The 11,302-nt window shown below is 42.9% G+C and overlaps 1 pseudogene; it reads left to right on the top strand.

The window, feature by feature from the left end:
* The first annotated feature begins 1,600 nt into the window (after positions 1-1,600).
* On the top strand, positions 1,601-7,937 carry LOC136482749 (disease resistance protein Pik-2-like; annotated as a pseudogene).
* The last annotated feature ends 3,365 nt before the right edge of the window (positions 7,938-11,302 follow it).

Genomic DNA, 11,302 nt, shown 5'->3' with positions numbered 1-11,302 from the left:
CGCCATAGCACAAATGGTAACGTCGTTTCGCAACGGCGAAATGACCATACACGCCGAGCGCCCTGGGGCGCGAGAACCCGGCAAAGGGCCGTACCGGGGTGGCATGGGTTCGACCCTGCCCCCAACAATAGAAAAAAGGAGTATACAACGCAAGAGTCTGGCAAAAGCGAGAAAAAGTTCTAACTCTGCTGATCGCTGAAGATGACTACCATAAACAAAACGAACAATACAACAATACTGGTGCCTCTAATCTATCAACAAGATGACTACCATAGGTACCAACAGCCTTAGCTGCACGTAACCCGTGACCCCGTCCCCACTTCGATCAGTCACTGAGTTTCGCCATTGCTGCCTGTCCCCAAGCCATCACGGGCTGCATATTGCGCCTGCAGTAGAGGACAATAATGGAGGCATCCATGGAACCCACCAAGAACGTCCGCTGCGCCTGCAGTGGTCCGAGGAGACCTTGACCCGCGCGGCATCTGAGTCAAGTCGTTGGCCCCCACTCACCAGTCACTGGGACCGCACATTTGCTTCCTCACTCAGTGAAATGCCCGAGAAGAGACGCCTGCCTCTTCATCAATCATGCAAAGCAAATCCACTAATATAGCCATGTGTCTCGCTATAAGTGAAGTTGCAAGGGCCCCAAGTATTTGTCTATAAATACTTTTTTTATTATTACTTTTATCCATGCTCCACATTCTATTTTCTAATCCTCCTCATATATTCACTTGATATTTGGCCCCATCACTGTATAGGCTTTCGTGTCCTGCTTGTTACTTGCATGAAAGCCAACATCTTCTCGATCTTCTACTTTCTCCTCCATATCAATATTTACATAGCAATAAACCAATTATTGCACTTGCTCTCACATGTACCGGAAGATTCCAATGAGTGTCCTGTCTTGTCCAATTAGTGGATACCAATAAGTTGAGGAATAGATAGAGGATGCTTGGATATAGGAACAAGGGACTGCTCTTTTTGTTTTAGCCGGCGTGTGCACTCTGGATCTCAGCTACCCAACAACGCAACTCCTCTGGATCGCTGGCCACTGCCTCCATGGTCGGCTCTAAAACTTGGTGAGTTCAAACAGAAACATCTTGCTTACTTGCTTAGCTTAGAACAAATTTTAGGTTCAAGTCTTTATTATCTATGTAGCTGCATGCAGACTTAATGGCGCAGAACAAACAAGGCAGCGTTCAACGGAACGAAACGATTAGACACAAATACGACATCTAATCCTGACTTTTTTTCAAATACCAAATACGACACCCAGTCTAGATGGGGATCGCGCACCAGCACCCTGTCCCTGTACGTACGTACAGGACAGCTCCCGGCCCGCCGTAGGCTCGTGTCCGATCGTGGATGGCTGCTTGCTTTGCTTGCAGTGGTACGTACGGTGGTGGTCGTCAGCTTGTGTCGCTCACTTCACTGCCAGCTTCTCCCACCCCTTTAATTTCACGGGCCCCCTCATGCATGCCGCCCATCGCCCGTCCTTGCCGTTCACACTGGCTCGCAGGCGCAGCGCATCTTGTACAGTTGTAGTACATATGTAGCTATCAGCGCGGAGGTGCCGTGCCTTCTCTGAACTAATGCTGATTCCCTGCGACGCATCCTTGTTTTCTCGACTATAAGAAAGGGCTCCCTGCAAGCAGCTGCAGATATGATCCAACTCAACTCGCCCTGCGTGCTTCTTTCCCCAGCCCTTTCAGGCGCACCTTTGAATCCTGCTGCTAGCCACTGTATTTGAAGGTAAGCTAGTGCTCATTCCCTGCCTGCTAGCTTGTCACCTTTCAGGAGCACTTTTGATCGAATCTCTTGCTCGAGCTATGATATTATTAGGATCTATACATTCCTTTTCATTTTATATTTAATTTGTTTCTTTACCACCAGATCAAGGTACTACATAGTACATACCATAGCCTATAAAAGTGAGATTAAGGTCCATAGGTGTGTAAATTTATTCACTCTAATATTTAGTGAGAATATATTCACATTATCGTAAATCAGTATAAACATTATCGTAAATTAAGGTGACCATAGAACAAGTTATTCTACAGTCTCTCTATATATGGAACTATTTATCTATAGCTGGCTACAAAATAAATTAATTATTCTGTGGCCGGTCCCAATCTAGAGCAGCCTGGCGAGCGTCTATCCCTGCCACGTGGCTTGCATGCTTCTCAGCTCGGCTTGAAATCTATGAGATGTCGGCTAATTCCATGATCCCATCGCCCCTAATTTCACCCTCTAATTTCGTCGTTTCCTTTCACGACCGAAGAAAAAAATCCTACTCTCGTCCACCACACCTGAAGCGACAGCAAGGGACTGAGGCCCCGTTCGTTTGTCTTCAAGATGGCTTGTTCGGCTTCTTTTTTCAGCCGGAACAGTGTTTTTCTCTCACAACAATTCAGCCGGAACAGTATTTTTCAGTCAGTTTCAGCCAAGTTTCAGACCAGCGAACGGGGCCTGAGACGGCAGGGCAACGACCCAGGGTCCGAATCTCTATCATGGACCCCTACCCTTGATGAACGACACGTGACATCTTAAACAAATCATGTGGTCAACAAATCAATCAATTACATGCACAAATATGGTCCCACAAAGCGTTACCTTATTTAGATCAGCAGATCAACCATGTAATTAACTTTAGGGACACGTGTCATTCATCAAGGGTAGGAGTCCATGTGAGAGATTTGGACCCGTGCATGGGCAGACCCGGCCAAATTTCAGGTAGTCTGAGGACTGCCCTAGATTTTAACCAAAATTTTTATTACTAGTTAGATTTAGAAAGTCCAAAATAAAAGTCTAACATTCTTAAGTATTTTAGTCCCCAAACTAGGTCATGTTTGCTTGTCTTATAATCCGTACTTTTCAGCTTGTTTTTTTAGCCGGAACAGTGTTTTTCTCTCACAACAAATCAACCAACAGTACTTTCAGCCATGGCTTATCAGCCAAGCAAACGGGGCCATATCTCCTCTCGACTGGTGCTCGATTGCGTTTGGTATCCGCTAAATTTAGATTATATCTTAGATTATACACCATATTGATTGCAAGATATTTTTGCTAGGTATACCCTAGGTTCAAATCCTGGGTCCGCAACTCCCTCGGGTCCATGCAATTTAATTCCGCACCGGCAGGGTGCGGGATCACGGTGCAGGGTCCACGTCTGCGAAGACACATGGCACGGAGAGGCCAAACCCATAGTTGGACCACAGTTGATTGGATACAAAATGGATTTCTCCCTTTAAAAACTAATAAATGCAAATTCATCAGAAACCAGACATAAAGGACACATAGTAGTTCATTAAAAAATGCTTGTATCTCAATGTTCTTGGTTTCACAAAGGTGGTCTAGTCAGAATGGATTATAGTAATTCATATATAAAGGACATATATTGTAATAAGTCATTTGAGGAGAAATTTTGGTTACGCCCTAACTAAATTATTGATTTGAGCCATTCAAATTATTGTAATTACTTACCAACCTATTGGACTCTTCATTTGAGTAGCATTAGAATACCATTATCCTAAAATGTGGTAGCTCCCTATCTTCATTATGGTAATTTTGATAATTCTTATTAGTTTTTATTGTCGACCATAGTCCAAAATTATCGTAAATACTTATATTCATAGTACCCATTTCTCGAAAATACCAATGTAAATTATGTTTGAGGAAAATTAACAATATAGAATTCTCGTAAATATTATTAGTGAAAATTCTTGTAAATATTGTTAGTATTGGCGTAAAGAGAATTCTCTTAAATATGATGTAACTTTATACTGATGTTATGGTAATTTCGATCATTCTTATTATTTTTAATCGTCAACCATAGTCCAAAATTCTCATAAATACTTGTATTCATAGTACACAGTTCTTGTAAATATCAATGTAAGTTAGGTCAGGGGAAAATTCATAATATAGAATTCTCGTAAATATTGTTAGTGCAAATTCTTGTTCATATGGCTATCTCAACCACATAACAACAAATATATAATGGATTACTTGCACTACAATTGGAATATAAATAAATTTCTTGGATCCATTCATGACCTCAAGAATGAACGACTGCTTATTTTTGTTCTGGTGTAGACAAGTCCATCATGTCCGAATTGGCACTTGGGCTGACCAAGACGGTGGTGGAGGGGGCACTGAGTCAGATCCAGTGGGCGATAGAGGAAGAGGAGAAGCTCAAGGAAGGAGTGCAGCAGGACCTAGAGTTCATCACCGGCGAGTTCCAGATGATGCAGTCCTTCCTCAAGGTCGCCAACAAGGAGCGCGCCAAGAAGAATGAGGTGGTAAGGGCCTGGGTGCGGCAGCTCCGTGACCTGGCCTTTGACGTAGAAGACTGGGTCGATCGAGTTCGTCGCCCACCTCGACAAGGACAAGTCGCTGTGTTCATGCTTGTGGCGCCTGGTGCCATCCTGGGCAGTGCCGCGGCGCTTGGCGCCGCCACGGCACCTTGACGAGGCTGCCGCCGAGATGAAGCTGCTGAAGGCTAGGGTCCATGATGTCAGCCAACGCAATGCACGCTACAACCTCTTCAACAGCGACGACTCCGGTTCGAGCTCCGGCTTGGACTCCAGCAAGGTGGCCGTCACGACGCCGTCGACCATGGCCAACATATTATCAATAACAGCATTCGAGGTCCTACGCCAAGTGTGGAGGCATGAGACTCACAGATTACGCCAAGTGGATAGCCTCACAAATTTGATCACCTCCCAAGTAGAAGGCGATGACCTTGAAGTGATCTGGCTATGGGGAGCTGATGATCGTTATGCATCCGACCATATCCACATGGCTTACCACGACTCAGAAATCTGGCGATCGTTCGAGCGCCGCGCCTGGGTCAAGATTACCCGTCCTTTTAACCTTCAAGTGTTCCTCAACACGTTGGTAACTCAACTCCTGTTCGTAGGCTCCTCTCATGAAGCAACTAATAGTCTCACCAGCACTGAGTTCAAACAACAAGTGACCATGGAGCAAAGGTACCTGGTTGTTCTGGAAGATCTATCCGATTTGGTAGAGTGGAACACCATCAGAATGTACCTGCCAGACAATAAGAATGGAAGCCGGCCGGATAGTCGTGTCAACGCAAAACTTGCGGCATGCGATCTTGTGCACGAGGGAGCCGTACCTAGTGTCAGAGGTCGGACGGTTCTCTGAAGGATGCCCATCTATTTGTGCATTTTATAGAAAGGTGGTAAGTCTCCAGTCGGAACAAAATAAACAATAACTGCATTACTTGCATGGCTTATTTGTTGCTCGGTACAAGTACGTTCCTTCCGTAGTATAGATACTTCTGACCTTTTCCATATAAAGATGTCCATCAAAATGTGCTTAACTATTACTACTATCTACTATTACTATTAGTTAGTACTATATATACTAATTACGTGTCCTAGAATTTTTGACACATTATTATAGAGGAAAAATGACCCTACTACCCACATTTATTAGATGTACTAGTCCATCAACCATGCTCTCGCATGTGCTAGAATCTTAAAAAGCATAAGCATTATTACTTACTCCCTCCGTCCCTTTTTAACTGTGCTTTTCGCTTCTCGAGAAGTAACTTTGACTAAATATATATAAAAAATATTAATATTTATCGTACATAATTAACATCATTAGATAGATCGTTGAATTTATTTTTATAATAAACTTATTTGGAGATACAGATGTTGCTAACATTTTATACAAATCTAGTCAAATTTATCGGCACACAAATCGTGGCGACTAATATTTAGGGACAGAGGGAGTATTGATTAATACCTCTAACTAATGAGAAAATTACCTATGCTAAATGCACATTTTTTTTTCTCTTCGATCGTTTTTATAACACAGTAGGCATAATGGATACTGTGTAATCTCTATCCGGTTGTGAATTGTGATAAACTTAGCATTACTGATCTATATGTTTTTTCATCCATATTCACAGTTTTATCCTCTATATGGCACCTTTGTGTGTCTTCAATATGCATTTACTTGCAACTTTAGCTTAAACTAGGGTGGCTCCTTGGTTTCCCATATTTATGGCGTCATGAATACAAATTTTGATTTTTAAATTTTAGTCATATTTATTGATTGCTACATAATTTTTCTCCTAAAATTAAGTTGAAACTCTTGGGTTTATTTTATCTTTTACTAACCCTCTTTTTAATATTTAAAAATAAGGATTTTAAATCTTAGGAGACCTAAATATTAGTTACTGTTTAACACCACTAACTAATAAAAATTACTTATATTGAATTGTAGAATTTCTTTTGGTTTGTTTTCTAACACAATAGACATAATAGATACTTTGTAGTCTCTATCCAATTATGATAAAATTATCAATTATTATATATTTTTTGCATCCACATCCATAGTCTTTTTTCTTTGCATGTCACATCTGTGTATCTTCCATATGCTTTTAGTTGAATTTTAACTTAAACTGTGGTGACTCTTGTTGTAGCCTATATCTTATGATGCCATGACTCTACATTTTTTCAATTTTAATCTCATTGATTGCTACAATTTTCTTAATCTTCAATTTAAGTTGAAACTCTCGTGCTTATTGTATCTTTTATTAACTCTTCTTTTGTTCGTTTTGAAAATAAGGATTTTATGTCATAGAATGCACTTTTAAGTACTACAATGGTATAAACAACCATTTAATACCTACACCATGTCGCTTAAGATCAATGGTAGAGCTTGAAGTGATATCTATGGTGGGGGTAGTAATGCTAGCTATCTGGTTTGTTAGGGAATACTTTTCCATGGTTGGAAAGCTATTGGATAAATATTTATCCTCATGTATACAGGTCTACTTGGTCTATATAGTGGAACATAGCAGTATGTTTACTTTTAACATAACAGCTATAGAATTGCGTGATTTAGAAAAAAAATACTACTTTATGGGTTTTGATTTTTCTTCGTGGTAGCTTATATTAGTATTTTTCATGTTTATTTGAGAGTTATTTTTGTTTATTTTATAAAGGTTGTGGTGGATTATTTTGAATGCAAACTTGGTATTACTTTTTATTATGTTTCATAAGAGTAGAAATGGTTAATTTGTAAGAAATATTAGGGGTTATTTTAAAATTATTTTTTATAATGATAGACGTGGCTAATTTAGACAAAAAGTTAGGAAATATCTTATTATCTTTCATTATGGCAGATGTGTGTGTGTGTGTCTATATATATATATATATATATATATATATATATATATATTGTGTGTGTGTGTGTGTGTGTGTAAATTTAGAGGGTTATTTTGAATTATCTTTCGTAATAGCAGAGATGGGTAATTTACATGCAAAATTAGGAGGTTACTTTATGTATTTTACATAATAGCAGCGGTGGCAGGTATTTTTTTTTTATAAATGAAGCAGAATAGATCCCATGGCTATTATTGACAATGATAATTTGAGTATGCCAAATTAAAGGGCAGATATTTCTGATTATTGTTAGAATTTCAAGAATTAGTCTTTTTTTTTATAGCGCGTCTGGTAATACTTAATATGGGAGATTCTACTAGGGCCTACAATTAGTAATAGTAAGATAGAACATATTATAACTTAAAGTAGATTTCACGATAAGTCCATGCATATGCACTTCCGGTTTTAAAACTTGTCTAAATCTTTAAGTCCATGCATATGCACTTCAGGTTTAAAAACTTGTCTAAATCTTCAAGCTTTTAAATAACCAACTCAAGGAAGTAATCTGCTGTAGTCCCTACAGAAAAAACTTACCCGCAGGCATTTCAATTTGACAAGTTAACTACATAGTATGTTTCTTACCTGATGCAGATAACCGCTGGGCAGAGTGACAGTTATATTGACATACTTATTGGGAAAATAAAGCGTGGTGGTGTGATCTCCGTGTACGGTGACGGTCCGAGGAAATCAAGTGTTGTAAAAAACTCGTACCTTAGCATCATGGTGGATCAGAATCGTGGAAGTATGCGACAGCATGAGATCAAGAGTTGGATATGGCGTCCCTTTGGCCCACAATGGTGTTCCGTCAGGCTGGTGGAATTCTCTCCGCGCTTGCTGTGGCTCTGTCTGGGTTCCTTCATTGTGATTTGGAGGAATTGTTCGATGCTTCGTTGGTCATATCTCATTTAATGATCGGTTATGCGAGGTGAAGGAAGAAGAGTTGATTGAAAGGAGCCGTGGAGTTTCTGCAGGAATGCAAGACTGCCTTGTCGTCATCGATGGTCTGCGGACTACCAAAGGCTGGGACGACCTTGTAAAATCTGCCATCTTACCGGATTGAGGCTAATAACTGCTGTGTGGTCGTCGTCACGGATTGACCAAACCGTTGCGGGACACTGTGTAGGTTGGTAATAAAGATCTATTGGTCCATGTCAGCGAAGTCCAGGAGGAAATGGTATCACCCTCTCTCTCCCATGCACACACAGAAACATGCATGCTGTAAGCAGGTCTACGTACTCACTCTCATTTTATTATTGCTTGCAGCCGCCAGGACCCAATTTTGGTTGTAGACGCCTAAACTTATTTGATCGGAGAGAAAGCAAATCTCATCCTACTCTTGCTAAAAGATGCAAGGATTACAACTTGCAAATAACCTGTAACTGTGTGAGGAGTGTGACACCACGTAGCCCTGCCGTGGCGTCAGTGTGGGGGTTCATTGGTAGTGGGAAATCAGCACTGGCCGGTTGGTCTTTCACCGACAGTTTGCTTGACGCGGAGTACCCCGAGTTCAATCACTACTGCTGGGTGGATGTGCCCCATCCCTTCCACCTGGCGGAGCTGCTGTCTGGGCCTACTTCATGAATTTCCTTTGAAGATCCTTGGCGCAAGGAACAGGCTATGATTTCTATCCTTCAAGGCGACCGAGACCCAATTCAAGAGTGTCGCTTGGCGCTTCATCAAAATAAATGGTTGCTTGTTCTTGATGGCCTGCGGTCCACGGATGAATGGGACACCATAAATGACGCCTTCTGCTTGTCACAGCCTACTGATCTTGAGAGCAAGACCATTGTCATTACAAATAAAAAAAGTGTTAGCGATGCATTGCGTAAACAAAGAAGACAAACGAGTGTTCAGCGTCCAAGCCTCTAGAAGCCGACGAAGCTCTTAATCTCTTCAACGAAAAGGTACGGTGTCTGTATTATTGCTCAGCCATTAATTGCCCCCAGAACTTCTTTAGCTAATAATTGAAATAGAACATATATATTTTGCTCCCCATATTCCATTTTCTAGCATATTATCTTGGAATCAACTAACGTATAAGGAACTGTGTTTTATAGATTACAGGAAGAGAAAACATGTGTTTATCACCCCTACAACTAATCACAGATAAGCAGACCCTGTAACGCGTAAACCCTAGCTTGGCAAACCCAAATTAACTTCCATACAAATATACTATAATAAAATAATCTAAATAGAGCTACTTTCCAGTTTTGTAACACATCCACCCCACATACCAGAGCAAAGCCCGTGATCTATGAACCATCGTATAGAAACTGCATATCCAATTGGACCCTCTGCTCATTGTATCCTTTTCTAAAAGGATGGCAAAGGTAATGTGAATTTTTGTAGACAAAGATAATTGACCCAGTTTTATAGGAAAAGTCCCGACGGACAGGAAACTACGTACGTCCAGTGGATTGTGAATGGGAGCCCTAAGGTTCTTCTCGAGAAAAAACAAGGCCTATGTTCTGAATTAATCCACAATCCTCTCTGCCTACCAACATCATGGTCCCCACAGAATCAGTACCATAAAATTGTAACTAAAGCTAGCATTTTGTAGCCATTCAACCCCACAGAATCAGTAAATACAACTATGGGCCGATTAAAAGGGCCGCCTAGCTAAACGAGGCATAGTGACGCGAGTCTAATGTAGGGGTATGTTAGGGGATGTTGGCAAGAGCTCCACGCAGCTCCAGATCCTAAAAACAACCTAGCTCCCAATTCTTCCAGCAAAACACCCAGCGCCCGCGAACTCTAAATCTGCCAAAAACATGGATCTGACTCCTAGATCCACCAAATACATGGAGCACCTTAAGGGGTGCACTGAAAACTCTAATTTCATGGAGTTGGTGGAAATTACCCACCACTGCCACTGATTAGTGGAAAATGAACGGTTTGCTTCTTTCTTTTTTTTCTCTGACGCCTCGCTCGCCCCATCCCTGCGCCCTCAGCGCGTGCCCGCCTAGACGGACACGGCAGTCGCCGGCCGCGCAGGCCACACCGCTGGCCGTGGTGACCCTAGGCCCGCCTCGCCTCGTGCCGGATGCCCCGACCGTGGCCCACCCCACCTCACGCTCGAGCGCCGAGCTAGCGCCGGCCTCAGGCACGGCTGCGCCGCCCTCGCGTCGGCCATGCTTGCCTCGCGCATGGTCGCGGTGAGCCCCTCCCCAGGCCACACCGCCCTCGCACGGGCCCTGGTGGCCTCGAGCATGGCCCCTCCCTTAGTCTGCCATATGCTGGAGGAACAAGGAGATGTGTTTTTTTATTTTAGTCCCTATTTATGTTTCAGAAATTACAAATGAGTACATCTCAGAGTTGGAACTCTATCAAACGGTTTGGTGGGAGCTCAGCTCTACCGTAGAGCTACTCCATGGTGGAGCACCTACTCTAGGGCTGTGTTTTAAGAGCTAGAGCGCTGCCAAACAGGCCCTTAAACCCTCAGATCAAGGACGAGATAGCTTAGTAAACTCTCTAACTAATCCTCAAAATCAGTCGGAGGCACATGGGCTACACCCATCGTGTACTTGCGCGTATGCTCTGGGCCATAGTCAAAGTGGCCTACAGGGCCTCCGAAGGCCCGACCTAGAGAAAGTGTCGGTGGTTGTGGGACGACCCTAGCTAAGAGGGGCCAAGTCCTCGATTTAGGCTACCCTCGCTCGGGGGCTTGGCCAAGGCATGGAGGGATCTCTGACTAGGGGTGCCCCAACTTAGCAAGCGCCCCCGCGGTCGGCCCAATCTTGGCTCGAGCGTGCGTTAGCCCCGAGTAACACGAAAACCAGTCCCAGAATCTGTCAGGCAGTGAGGGCTTGATAGGCACAAAGTAGCAAAAGGCGCCAATGCACCATCCTTTCTACAGCCATGAGGCGTTGTCGGCCACATCCTTGGCAGGGTCATCTCCAGGGCGTGACATATCAGGACAAGTAACATCCCCAAGCCAGTAGCGGGGGCTCTGGGCTCGCTTGGCAGCCCCTCAGGGCTGGGGGAGGAGCCTAGCATCACTAGTACAGCAATCCTCTATACTCGCGGTGGTTTTGTAGTTTTTACTGGCGGGAATACCAACCGCCACCGGCAAAGGCCAATAAAAATGAAAATTTTCACTG

Source organism: Miscanthus floridulus, chromosome 9 (genome assembly GCF_019320115.1).
Source record: "Miscanthus floridulus cultivar M001 chromosome 9, ASM1932011v1, whole genome shotgun sequence".
In the NCBI taxonomy this organism is placed as follows: domain Eukaryota; kingdom Viridiplantae; phylum Streptophyta; class Magnoliopsida; order Poales; family Poaceae; genus Miscanthus; species Miscanthus floridulus.
Note: the sequence above shows the minus strand (reverse complement) of the source record. Positions and strands in the feature narration are given on the sequence as shown.